The sequence below is a fragment of the Thunnus albacares genome, chromosome 11, assembly GCF_914725855.1.
Source record: "Thunnus albacares chromosome 11, fThuAlb1.1, whole genome shotgun sequence".
Classification (NCBI taxonomy): domain Eukaryota; kingdom Metazoa; phylum Chordata; class Actinopteri; order Scombriformes; family Scombridae; genus Thunnus; species Thunnus albacares.
This window is the reverse complement of record NC_058116.1, coordinates 4,332,873-4,346,783: the sequence shown is the minus strand read 5'-3', so window position 1 is coordinate 4,346,783 and position 13,911 is coordinate 4,332,873. Positions and strand designations below refer to the sequence as shown.

At 36.5% G+C, this 13,911-nt stretch overlaps 1 pseudogene; it reads right to left on the bottom strand.

Moving 5' to 3' along the window:
* Positions 1–8,398: 8,398 nt before the first annotated feature.
* Positions 8,399–13,667, bottom strand: LOC122992338 (annotated as a pseudogene).
* Positions 13,668–13,911: the final 244 nt, after the last annotated feature.

The window sequence follows — 13,911 nt, the reverse complement described above, 5'->3', positions numbered from 1 at the left end:
TTTAAGAAATAAAGAAACTAAGCGAGTATAAAGGTGCATTATATATGCATGTATATGTTGTATACATCTACCAGTGACAGGCTTTGGTTCCCATCACTTAAATGTTTACCAAATGGCAATTCTTCCAAAAACCAATGCAAAAGCAAAGTACAGTCTTGCATAGGTATAAAGCCACACCTGGGTTTCCCCACTTGATAGAGGAATCACCAAGAGACACAGGCATTCATTCAACTATGAGTCAGTTCCCATCGACGATAATCCCTTATTAAATGTCACTTTCTCAAACGGGATGCACTGCAGAAAACGTGAACTACATTCACAGCCACAAAATGGCAGTTAGAACACACATCTTGACTTGCTGGAATGAGCTCTGTTCTCTTTTCTGTTTTGCACAACAAAAAGGTATCAACCACAAGATGTTTTTCTTCTTCTTTCCCCCCCCAAAACTTCTTTGTGGTCTACATATGACTTTGGGGCAGCAATGATAACAAAGGGTATTTTCATTGTTTCATCATTAAGATACAGTGTACACCTTGTAATGTTTTGCTAAATTATGTCTTTTGACTGTGTGGATAGTTGATGATTTACAGTAAGTGTTTTTGCATACTGACTGACATTAAAAGTTGAGAAGTTTTGAATTTAATCATTTTTATGTAAGAAATAGGACATCGACTAATGATTACCTTGCTAACTGATGGATTTGATTAGGGTTTACTGGCACAACTTCATCTACTTCCAAGGTGCATTGAAAGGGGAAAACTGTCTCACAATAAAGTTGTTCGTCATTGATGAATTTGCCAATTATTTTTAATTATTCAATCAATGGTTTGGTTTATAAAATGTCAGAAAATTGTATTATTCTATTTCCCAAAGCCCAAGCTGACATATTGGCTTAACTTACTCCAAAACCCAAATATGTTCAGTTCACTATCATAGAAAACCAAATGAAAACAGTAAATTCTCTAGAAGAATATTTAGCATTTCTGCTTAAAAAATTTCAAGTCGATTTGATCCAAATGTGTTTTTCACAGTGAAAATGCTTGTTTTCGTGGTCCACAGCCATACCTATTCAATCCTTGTTTGAAACTCTGTGCCTTTGAGGAACTGTTATACAAAATGTCACTGAACATCAACATCAGATACTTCAAATACTTTTTTTCATAAGAGTGAAGCGACAAATGATTTTTCAATGCCTTTGGCCTCCACACACAGCACCATCTTTTCCTTTACATAGCATCCATCAGTACAACAGACTAACACTCACCTCTCTGATATTCTGAGTTTCTATATGTAACAGAAATTATGCTTCGTTTACTAATTAATTCAAGTTAAAAAGTTTTAGGCCAAGTAATAAGTAGATAAGTATTTTTTTAAAAATCACACTAATTGTGCCTAACTGATTTACATTTTATATTAAAGGTACTATATGTAAGAATCAGAAATTCCTTCGCATTAATGACACATCCTGTTGCTCAAGCACGTGCTCACACTCCTTCAGCGCAAGCAGCTAAACCACATGCTTTGCAGTAATGTTATAGCCAGCTCGGCTGCCAGTCATTTATTGATGTTAGCAGACTCTATTTCTAAGCTAATGTTAGCTAGTGTTGCTCCCTGTTGATGCTGTAGTGAGAGGCAAGGCAGCGTGCATAAACATCACATCCCTTGGGTTTTCCCAGCAAAACCATCCTGAGTCTACATAGAAATCAGTCTACAGGCTGTTATAGGCAACTGAGAAAATCAGGGAAGGTCTCATTTCATTACTTATTCACATTCTGTTGATAATTTTAGTTAATTTTTTAATGTTTTAAACTAAATTCTTACATAATTCTTACATATAGCACCTTTAACAAGCAAATATATTACCTTCAAGATATTGAAATTTCCATCACAGATCAAGATCCATACTGAACCATCATGTGTGAGAAACTGTGTTCAAACCGAACTCAATCTGTGGAGGACTAGTATGAAAAAGATTTCACTTGCAAAGACCATGTCACAGCAATTAGCAATTAAAGGATTATAAAAAATGCAGAGATATATTTTGGATGTTAAAGATGGACATAGGAGGGTAAATGAATGTCGTACAGTTAGGCTGGTCTGGGAGAGATAAATGAGAGCCAAAACTAAGAGAGGATAGGTTAATCATGTATAAGTAGGCTTGACCGTTGGTTGGGGGTGCTGTTGAGGCACATTCTCAACAAAACCTGTGGAGGTTTTGGCCATTAATGGTGCTATGGAGCAATGATCGTGTGTTGGTTTTGTTTGTATCTTGTACTTTACACAAAGATTTCACTCTTTTCCACTGATTTACAACTGATGGAGGTGACTCACTAAGAAACACAGCAATGCACCAAGAAAAGACAGGAAAGAAGAAGACATTGCAAGCAAACATGGATGTTTCCTGGTTGATTTCCTTTTCATGGATCTTTTGAAAGCCAGCATGTGTCCTAATCTGTTGAGCAATAACTGGGAGGAGAGCAACATGAATCCTGCTGTTCAGATGATTCACACCATATACATTTTTTCTACACAGCTTTTGTAGCATTTTTAAAGGGCACAGGGAGAAACATGCTTATACAAACTGCTCTGTGTCTCATCCTGTCTTGGCACATTTCAGCACTAATACATTCCAATCTGCTGAGCACAGCTATGTCCCATTCTTCTGGTTTATATAATGGTGTCACTGGAGGCTCCATTTAAAACACTCATGTTGAGACCTCTTGTGGCTGCACAGTAAAGCACCTTGAGATCAAAATACCAGCAAATAAGCTGCAAAAAATCTCCATCATATTCTTAAAATGTCAGAATTTCTTTGTACACCTTTACCATAGACTTGTAAAATTAATACCAATGTAAGTTATAACTTCTTTAACCATGAAACCTTTTTATGTAAATGATTCCTGTGCTATTTCTAAATGTGTTTAAATTTATAAATTATAATGATCTTTATTGTGCCTCTTTATCTGTGTATGATTTTATTTACTAATCACTTTGTGGTGCTGCTTTTTATCTCACCTTGTTTTTATATACTGTGGGCTAAACTAGAAAAGTTATATATGGGTAACAGTTATATCTCTTCAAATTTGAGACTCCAAATTACCCTTTAGTCTGAATGTGTTTGGCCCAGTCCCAACATCTGTACTAAGCCAATAATCAACTTCAGTTTATTTAAAGTGCATATCAACCAAAAAGTCTCTGTACATTTTATAAGTTAAAAAAAACAAAAAAACAAAACATGACTTCACATGTAAAGGTACACACATGTGCACACAGGTAATAATGTAATAATATATAATAATACAGGATTGAGGTAAGGAATTTGAAAAGAGAGATCATACAACCGGAACAGAGTCAAAGAGGAAAACAGTTAGTGATTTGATTTCCCAGCTGGTGAAATGAAGAGAGGCCATAGCATACAGAGAAAAGATGTGTATTCAGCCTGGATTTGAAAGTCTCAACACAGCTTGCCTCCTGAATGTGCAGTGGTAGTTTATTCTAAAGAAAGGGAGCTCGGTGGGCAAAGGCTCAACCACCCAAAGATTTTTTGTTAAATCACGGACCAGTCAAGTAAGCAGCATCAAGAGAATGTAAAGGACATGATGGAGTTTACAGAGTAATAAGGCTGGAGATATACAAAGGAGCAAAACCATTGAAAGGAGTAAAAAGGAGGTTTTTGACATCAGCTCTTGTTTGAATTAGTAGCCAAAAACATCAGGAAAGGTGTTCTATGATCCAGTTTCTTAGGTCTTGTGAGGACTCTAGCAGACCAATTGGAGACCTGTTTTGTTTGTTTGTTTTGTTGCTGTCACAGGTAAGTCGGATAAAAGTGCATTGCGGTAGTCAATTCCGGGTGTTATAAAGGCATGTACAAGGATTTCATTATCTGAATTGGATAAAATGGGTCATATTTTGGCTAAGTTACAAAGGTGATAGAAGGCAGTTCTTGTACTTGCTGTGTGGCTCAAAGGTAACAGGGATCAAATAATATTCCTCAGTGGTGGAAAGTAACTCAGTACATTTACTCAAGTACTGTACTTCAGTACAATTTTGAGATATTCGTACTTTACTTGAGTATTTCCATTTAATAATACTTTATACTTCCACTCCACTACATTTCAGAGGGAAATATTGTACTTTCTACTCCACAATGTTTATATGACAGCTTTAGTTACTTTTCACAAGAAGATTTGATACCATGGATAGAACAAGTTTTTTAAAATACAACACATTGTTAAAGATTTCCAACTTTTTTGGCTTTTGATGTCTTAAAAAGAGCAGTGTGTGTAGTTGTGGTCACGTTTTAGATGTCTATAAGCTGCACCACATAGTGATTTTTCCCTTTAAACTTCTCACATGGTTTAATTTCAATAAATGTTCAAATGATCAAATATTTCACCAAAAATCAAAGATTAGACAAAAATTCCAAAAACTGAAAACAGATTTGTGTATCAGAACTTTGTTTTTTCTTCTTTCCTCTCCCATTAATCATCTCACGACCCCTCAGATTTATCTGGTGACCCTTTGGAGGGACCCAACCCCAAGGTTGGGAACCTCGGAACTAAACAAGCTAACTGTACAAAAGTAGTATAAACATATTAAAAGTTAAATGCTGCTTACACATTGATGCATCAGTATTAATAATCTAATGATGTCATACTGTATATAATAATATATCAGATGAGGCAAGTACTTCTACTTTAATACTTTAAGTACATTTTGCTGCTACTACTTATGTATTTTTACTTAAGTAGATTTTTTCATGCAAGACTTTTACTTGGAATATTTTTACATTGCTGTATTGGTATTTTTTAGTTGAGTAAAGGATCTGATCTGAATTCTTCTTCCACCACTGCTATTCCTCGACTCTAGTTGGACCAAGAAGCAACATTTCAGTCTTGTGTGCATTCCAGAGACAGACCTCTGACAAGCATTTCTCTAGTTTTACAAGCCAGGAGGAATTATTAGCCTCTTTCACACATAGTCACTGGTAAATTACTGGGATAAACTTTTAGGAACTGCTAGTGATTTTCACTATTCACACATGCAGCTGCATCCAGGAACATTTCCGTCTTGCACCTTTTCACACATGCCATGGCAACACCGGAATAGATGAGCAGGGGACAGTCCAGCAGGTGGCAGTAATGCAACACTTTTGGATGCCAACTGCCATAAAACTCAACAGAAGAAGACGGCGAACCTCACGAAACTCAGATCAAACTTTCAAACTAGGCAGTCCTGATCAAATATGAATGAAGAATATGTTACTGCATTGCCCATTTCTTGCCTCAAATGCTTCCAGAAACATATTTTAGTGTACTGTTTAACTGTAATATGAGAAAGTTTGTGACACGAGCGCCGTGTTGAAAACAAATGAGCCAAAACCAAGCACTGCCCAAGTCGCAGTATGTCACCCACACATCAAGTCTTGTGATTGGTTTGCTGGCTCCATGTGAAAGTATCTTTCATCAGATGGACGTAACCTTTTATGTGCTTGTCCCTGAAATGTTACTGCTTTCCTTCACAACACAACTGTACCAGCATTTTCCCTGAAATGTTACTAGGTCTTGAGGTGGGAAATTGGCGGTACAGATTTCCCTGAATGTTAGGCCCTGCTCCCATTCACACATGACCCCATGCAGGAAATGTTCCTGAAAATTTCAGGGATAGACTGCATGTGTGAAAGGGGCTTTTGACTGTTACAGAAGGATAGATGTGTGTCATCAGCATAGCAGCAATAAATTAGGTTGTGTTTTTTGAAAATGCGACTCAGGGGCAGCAAGTAAACACACAGCAAATGTAGACTAAGAACTGATCCCTGTGGAATGTCGTATTTGACCTTAAAGGAGAAAGATATAGTATTATTGTATGCAACACTTTGTGTTCTATTTTTCAGGTATGAATGAAACCAGGAAATGCCAGCCCCATGAGACCAATAAGGTTCTTAAGACGTTTTAAGAAGGTGTTGTGGTCCACAGTGTCAAAGGCAGCACTTAATTTAGCAGCAAGACAGATGTAAAATCAGAGTCCGTTGCAGTTAATAGGTTGTTCGGTAGAGTGTTTGAATCTGAAACCAGACTGAAACTCTTCTAGCAGTTAAGACATAAAGGAGAGATTTGAAATCAGTCTGCAATTGTTTATAGTTTGTGGGTCAAGGTGGGTCTTTTTAATAAGGGCGTAATCAAGGTTGTTTTTAAAGCAGTGGGAATGATGCCAGAACTGATGCATTCATTGATGGTGTAGAGAAGAGGGCTTCCTACCGCAGTGAGCAGTCATTTTACGAGGTTACCAGGAATGGGATTCAGACCACATGTGGTTGGTTTGACGCAATTTGATAGAGTGTGTTCAAATTAACTGAATCAAAATGTAAAAAGTGGCTGATGGTTTGGTAATTAGCATATACAAAGTATAACTTTTTAGTGTTATCAAATGAAGAGAGATGTCGTCCCCTCATCTCTCTCATGGCAGGGGGTTGTACAGGTCTGACCATGACATGCAGTAGCAGAGCCCTTGTTCTTGTTTATTCCAAGTTTGTTAAAACATGTTGTGGCGCCAAATTGCACCAAATTCAACACTGCACTCCCTTGTGTCCCCAGCAATACATACACCAAGTGTGAAGTAGATTGGATGAACAGTTATCAAGATATGCAAAGGACAAACTTACACACATACATACATACATACAAACAAATACAGACATACAGATATTCCTTGCTTTATACAGAGAGATGAAGAGGGCAAGAGAGATCAGAGGAGAGGGACACAGCCTTACCAGTAATATCTTTCCTGATTAGCTTAATCTTTTCAACGAAAAAGCTGTTAAAAACCTCAGCTGTAAAGCAGAAAACAGTGTGGGTGGGGTTGTTTTAGTGAGCTTATCAATAGTATTAAATGAAAATGTAGGGTTGTTTCCATTGTTAGTAATCAGATCAGAGTAATAATTGGATTTAGCTTGCCGGAGGGCATACAGTATTTGCACTTATGCAATGATTCGTTCTAATAATGAGTTTATAGTGACCTCATTTTATATTGTACTGGTTCCATAGTAGCCCAAATATAAGATGACGTTTCTTTTCTGGAAATCGCACCTGAGAAAGTGGAGTGTTCTTATGTTTGTGGAGTAGAAATTGTTATTACACATTCCAGTCTCATGCCCCTCACCCTTTCATTTCTGAAAAATTAATTGCTACAAAGCCGAAAACAGGCCTGTTTTATCTTAGCGCAAGAAATATCATACTTGCCATTTGTTTGTTTATCCAGTTTAACATTGTTATTTGTAACATTGCTTTCACATAATGTCACGGATTTTGTTTGCATTTAGCATTGTTTTGTTATATCTACATCTGCTTTTCTGGTTTAATCAAGACAGACTAGTATTATTTAAGTTCACTTATTGTTTGTTGATTTAAGTCCTGAGTTTCTTAGTTATATATGAGTTATATATTAGCTTGCTTTATTACTCACCATAGCTACCATGCTTCCCATGAGATAAAAGAGGGAGACACCCAAGCTCTCACTGACATCACCAGTGATGTCATGGGTTGGACCAAGTATGGGGGGATTTATGGTATGGCGTAAGGTGAAGACTATATGCTGTGGATGATGTGTTTGTATAAACAATGTTAGCTGATACAAGTAACATTATTGTTTACCTGTTATAGGTGTGGGAGACTGAAACACCCCTGTGAGAAATATGGTTCTGCCTAGACAGATTGGTGGGCCTATTTAAGGGGAGAGTTGTTGGTTTGAGGAAAAGCAAAAAGAAAAGAGGATGTCCGTGTAGCTAAGTGCACATGATCCTGCCTTCGACTGTTGAGTTGAGTTCCCTAAGTTGAGCTTGTTAAGATTAATTTGATTTGTTTGTTTTCATTTCATTTTTTGAGACAGTTGTTTTGGTTACACTGGTCAGAATTAATCACCTTTATTTTAGTTATTAAACAAGTCATTGAGACTGCCTCCTATCACCTTTCTTGATGCTCTGGATAAACTTCTTCACACTGATTTATTGTATTTAAAGATTCTCTATTCTGCAAATCCACCTACCTTGTTTTATTCATATTGCTTCTTATTTTCAAAGCGTTGCAAAAAGGGGGTTCATGTTTTAAGAAATGTTAACCTTTTTGAAAATATTTTTTCATCAAATCAAATGTAACAACACACAGTGCTTCATGCAGAAATTACTGTATGAAAGAGAAACTAGAGATAAAAATTATGAATCATTTCATAGAAGATTAAATGTAAAACATATGATAATCACAGCTAAACATTAATATATTGTAAATGAAGCCAAAATGTCATTAAAAGTAACAATAATACCAAAATGTATTAGATAAGATGAAATCTAATACATAAATCAAGGAAATAACAAAATACAGTAACTGAAGAAGCTGGCACTCTTAGGTACAGTACATATTCCAGCACTTTATTGAATATTTCCATTTTAAAGGCAATATACATTTATTCCACTGTGTTTCAGAGGAAAAGATTGTACTTTCTACCCTAATAACTATTATTTGTTAGCTCTACTTACTTTACCGAACAATGTCTTATATGCAATAACCACATATAATGATGTATTGTTAGATTTTAGAATTGCCAGAGCAGTCAGATCATCAACATCGTCAAATACATTTGATAGAGCAGTTATGTATCAAATTGTCTTAACACTTTTCAACTACAAAAATATATTGCACTTATACATACTGTATATATAACTCTCTTATGGAGTGTTTGAATTTTGGAACACTCAAACAAAAACAAAGAAATGAAATGATTTGACATGAAAGTTTTGTATATATGTACAGTATATGCAGATGTAGCCTTTGTAGAAGCCTTTACTGAATTTGACCAGATATTACAACTTCTGTGTCAGTGAGCGGCCTCAGTTTGGTGATTCTATATTAGATTTAAGTAGGATATTTCTGTATCTTGAAAGTATCTGTATCTCATGAAAGGAAACTTACAATGACTGAAACTGTATAAAGAAACCAAATGTAATTACCACATTAGTACAAATAATATGAATCAAAAGTTCCTTGTGTAATGCTCATTCATGGATAAGGAAATGGAGGACAGTGGGTAACAGCATGAGCAGCTGCTGATTTAAAAACACTGAATTCTACATTGAATCTCTGTAGCAAGAGTTGAACACCAACCACTGCTAATGCTACTGCATGACACCAAATGCTGCAGGAAAACGCTCTATTGATGCAACTGCAAATACATTTAAGAGGGTCTTTTCCTTGTGGAATGAGTGTGTACACTGGAAGAATTAGAAGGTGCTGTTTTGTCGAGCCAGGAAGTAATCCATTTTCTTTTTCCTTTTAGGTTTTAAGAGCACATAGAGAAAGACAGAAACTACAGTCAGGAAGCAGGACACCGCCACTGTAGCTACCACCACCCATGTAAACGTGGAGTCTGGGGAGAGATGGACAGAGGTAAATGAATGTATTACAAGACTGATGTTATTGTCTTGGGTTTGGCCATTGGTTCTATCAGTTATGATAACATTGTTCTCACTATGTTAATTACTGAGATCAAAGAACATGGTGACATCGCTCAACAAAGTCAGATTGGACAAGAAATACGTGTGCTTCTTCCCCTGCAATTTTTTCAGTGAGTATAATGTTATCAGAACTGACACCAATGATGGCCAAAAATATAACATACTGGTTAATATTTTTGTGCTTTTCTGCACTTTATATATATATGTGTGTGTGTGTGTGTGTGCACACACAACTCACCCTCTAGTTGAAGCTGTGTGACGACTTCCTGTCTCCCTCCTTCGTTCTGAGTAACACATTTCAGCTCCGTCTGTATGTCTTCTTCTGTCATCGCTACAACAATCAGCCTTAACTCAATCTGGCACCCTTCAGACACCCTAGTATGCCTGGAAACATTGAGACAGACACCTGTTTACATGGTGTTACTGATGTGGATGATGCGGTAATGTATTATCTTGTATCAGATGTACATCAAGGGTGAAACTACACAAGATGTTTATGTAATAATCAGTTTTAACAGTGTTTTGATTATCTTTGTTTAATATTTATTGTAGTATATTTAGCTGGAAGAATGGGAAATAAAGCATGCATTTTTAAAGAACAAAAAATCTAATGTACTCTTAACAGACATAATTGTCCCACAATGCAATGTACAGCTTACCCATAACTGATAAAGTAAAACAAAAATATGTCTTGCAATAGCTGCAGCAACACCTCAGAAACCATTTTTTGAAAAATAATAAATCCTTGGAAAAATCGCTTTGGCAATTTGTTTTCCAATTTGAAAGTAATTTTCAGTCTAATCTTAAGTCAATTAGTCATCTATTTTTGCCATCTGGAGGGCAACAAAGTGCGTTATTGTGCATTTTGTAGGATAACATACTACTTCACACATTCAAGTTTAAGATTAGATTAAGTTCTCATTACTTAACCAGACTGAGGTTTTTTGGTTTGACCTCAGGTTTCAGTGCATCCATCAAACACAACAACAATTACCTCCTTGCCCCCTGCAGAGCCCGTCCATCAAGGTACGATGACTCCACTGATTGGCCATTGACCAACCATGTGACCTCAGTGGAATCTGCAGCTTGACATCCAGTGAGCACCATGCAAAACAGTTCCAGTCCTGAACCTAAATGAGAATACATTACACTTGGACATTAGACTTTGTTTAATCAATATTGTCAATCTAGTTTGTGTTCATTTTGATTTTAAGTTTTAGAGTCCATTCATTGAGATTCATCATCTCATCACTTACCATGCGGACTTTCAAATATTGTTCCGTTCAGTGGTGAGACAATCACAGGTGGCTCAAGTGTAGGAGCTGAGACACGAAGAAAAACACATTTAATTAACAGATAGATAACAGATTCAAAATTTACATTATAAATAATCTGGTAGTAGCAGCATCAATTTACTGTTCCAGCATGGAAGTTTGATTCGTAGAAATGTTAAAAAAAAATGTTTTCAAATTGCTGCCATCTTGGTACGAAATGAAATGCTTTATTTTTAGCATGATGAGATGATAACTAGCTGGCAAAGAGAAGTAAACCCAGAAGATAATATTTATTACATTCACTATTCACTGACTTCATGTTATTGTTATGGTCTTAATAAATTTATAATGAGAGTTCAACTCACTGTGAACAGTGCTGCTGCTGCTGCTGCTGATCAACCCTGGCTCAGAGGTCATGGAGATGTCAGGCACAGTGGTAGTTGTAGTTTGAGCTGGGTCTGGACCTGGTAGACAGAAATTCACACATATATTCAGAAACGTGCATGTACACATAATCTTACCAATAGTAACAATGACTTATTATATTATTATTATTATTTGCATATACTATTTATGGAGTGTTTGGGTTTTGTGTGAGGTTGAGCTTCCTGTTCCCTGTCCCTAACCGAACTCTGTGTGATGCACCTGTTAGGCCAGTAGAGGGCAGGGCTGGATTATAATTTATGCTGGTATTGTAAGAACACAAACTAATGACATCTCCAAATCATTACTGTTATTTGGTGTCTTATGACTGATGGATAATTTTCATATTCACCTTTCATTAAATATATAAAATATAAATACAGTTATATTTGTATTTTTATCATTAAAGGGAGCAGACCTGACAATCAGCAGTGCAGCAGTGTCCCTCATCAATCAATATTATCAAATAATGACCCACCCTTATTTATATGAGTGGTCATAATTAGGTTTCTCAATAACAAACTGTGATAGAATATGATTTAAATAGTTGATTTAAAAGACATATTGAGTGTGGTGACATTACACATCACCCGCCTTGCACACAGAGCAGGATGGCTCGGCTGACTTTGTACTGCTGGTTGTTGATGAGCACTCTGGCAGGTGTAGAAACCGGCGTGCGATGGCTTTACAACAGGAATCATTAGATCACCTCTGAGATTCTGGCGGAAGGAGCCCTCCCTGCCAAGCTGAAGGGGAGTGGGGCTGGACCCCTGTCAGGAAGCAAAATACTGCGTCACTCATATCAAGATACAGTCACAACAGGAATTGAGGGTTTGAATGCTTATATACATGGTGATGTACAGTATGAGGTTTCTATAGTATACATAAAATGGGAAAATGTTTGGTACAGTATTACATGAGCACGTGTCAACAAACATTTTAATGGGCCATTTACTGACATATGACTCTTGTAGACTTCAACTAGTAGAATTGTGTTGCTATGGTGACCTTATAATAAATGAATGAATAGATAAATCTTACTTTTAACAGCTGTAACATTTTTCAGTTTAAGCTGCTTTCTGAGATTAAATGAGTTGCAGCACAATTGTTCTATTATGTCACATTTTTCTCAACTGAAGCAGTTAAAGTGTTGAGCGCACTGTAAAGCCCTCTGAGACAAATGTGTGATTCTGGGCTTTATTAAAAAAAATACACCTGACATGACAAAGTTTTAACGCTGCATAGTCATTTGTGTCTTTATTTCTTAGAACAAGTGGAAAAACTTCAAAAATGTTCAAGAATAGAGAGTGTCAGTATATTGAAATCAAACATACACTGCTGCAATAAATCAGCAGCAAATCAAAATATATTTTATTTAACAAGTTTATTTGTGTTGGAAATGGGTTGAAAAGGGAGTTGTTGTTGTCTAAATTAAAGTCCATGTAAAGGAAAATCAGGGATTTCTTTTTAAACACATTATACGGGTTAGAAAATAATTGCTGAAAACGTGAAAATGTGACTGTGAATTATGTAATATTGAATTGTGGAGTTAGAGCGTTAAACTGTTTTCCACTGTTTCTATGTTCAGGATTTTTTGGCCAGGCCTGAAATGATGGCTCAATGACATAGAGGGGTTACTAGAATTAAACCTACAAACAAGGCCTCCTTTACAGTGTGTATTTTAATATGGGAGTTTGGTATGAGCATTAACTCGGAGGCTGTTCAGTTGGGGAACGTGGTTTCAGGTCCTTCAGCCGACTCACCCTTAGTGTTTCAGAGCAGAGAATACTGCTTATTTTTCCATGATTATGAAATCTAAATTTATATACTTGGCAATTGTTTTAATCATTCAAATGTGGCTGGGTGGTTAATAACACATTTTTCAGTTATGGGAATCCTTCCCTTAATGTGTGCCTTAAAACTGGCAACCCAAATCAATACATATATTATTTCTGTTAGCTTAGTGCCCTCAGACATCCTTTAATTTGCCTTGATGTAAAGTGGTACCCCACAAAGGACAGTGAAGCCGATGAAAATCTCTGTATAACAGACAAACTCTTAGTCCCTCTATAATAAAACTGCTGAACATTTGAAATATATCAAAGAAGCGTTGAGACATACAGACACACTGTAGGTAGAAGGATTATAGCAGCAATATACTTATTCCAGTGGATTTAAAAACTGTTCTTATACGTAATGTGTAATTTTGATGAACTTACTAGGCTGAGTGGGAAGACTTAAGGACAAGTGCTTATTACCTGCACTGAACTTCTGAAGAACTGCTGGGTTTTCCCTCCTCCTCTTTTCAAACCACTCAATTCTGTTCCACTTACGCCTGCATGAAATTTCCACTCAACAGAAAAAAAGCACCACTTGCTTTGCAGTATAGGTGCACTGCAACGATTTATTGCCGGCTCAATAGAGCTTAAGTTCAAATGTAGGCCTTCAGACTTCAGTTGCTTCAGATATGAAAGTAAGAGCTATAGTGTATTTATCACATCCTGCCTGGACTTTGTGTGTTTCTGGGACTCTGGGTTTTATGTGTTACATTTCTGTTGTCAAATCCTGGTCATATGATTTTGCTTGTTACGGTTTGAGTGGTGGGTTTAGAGGACTGCATTAGTAGTTAGCTTGTAGTGTGTGTGTTCAAGTTTATGTAATTCTGTGATGGTTTGATTTATGCTGGGTTGTGATTTAGAGTATTGTGTTTTC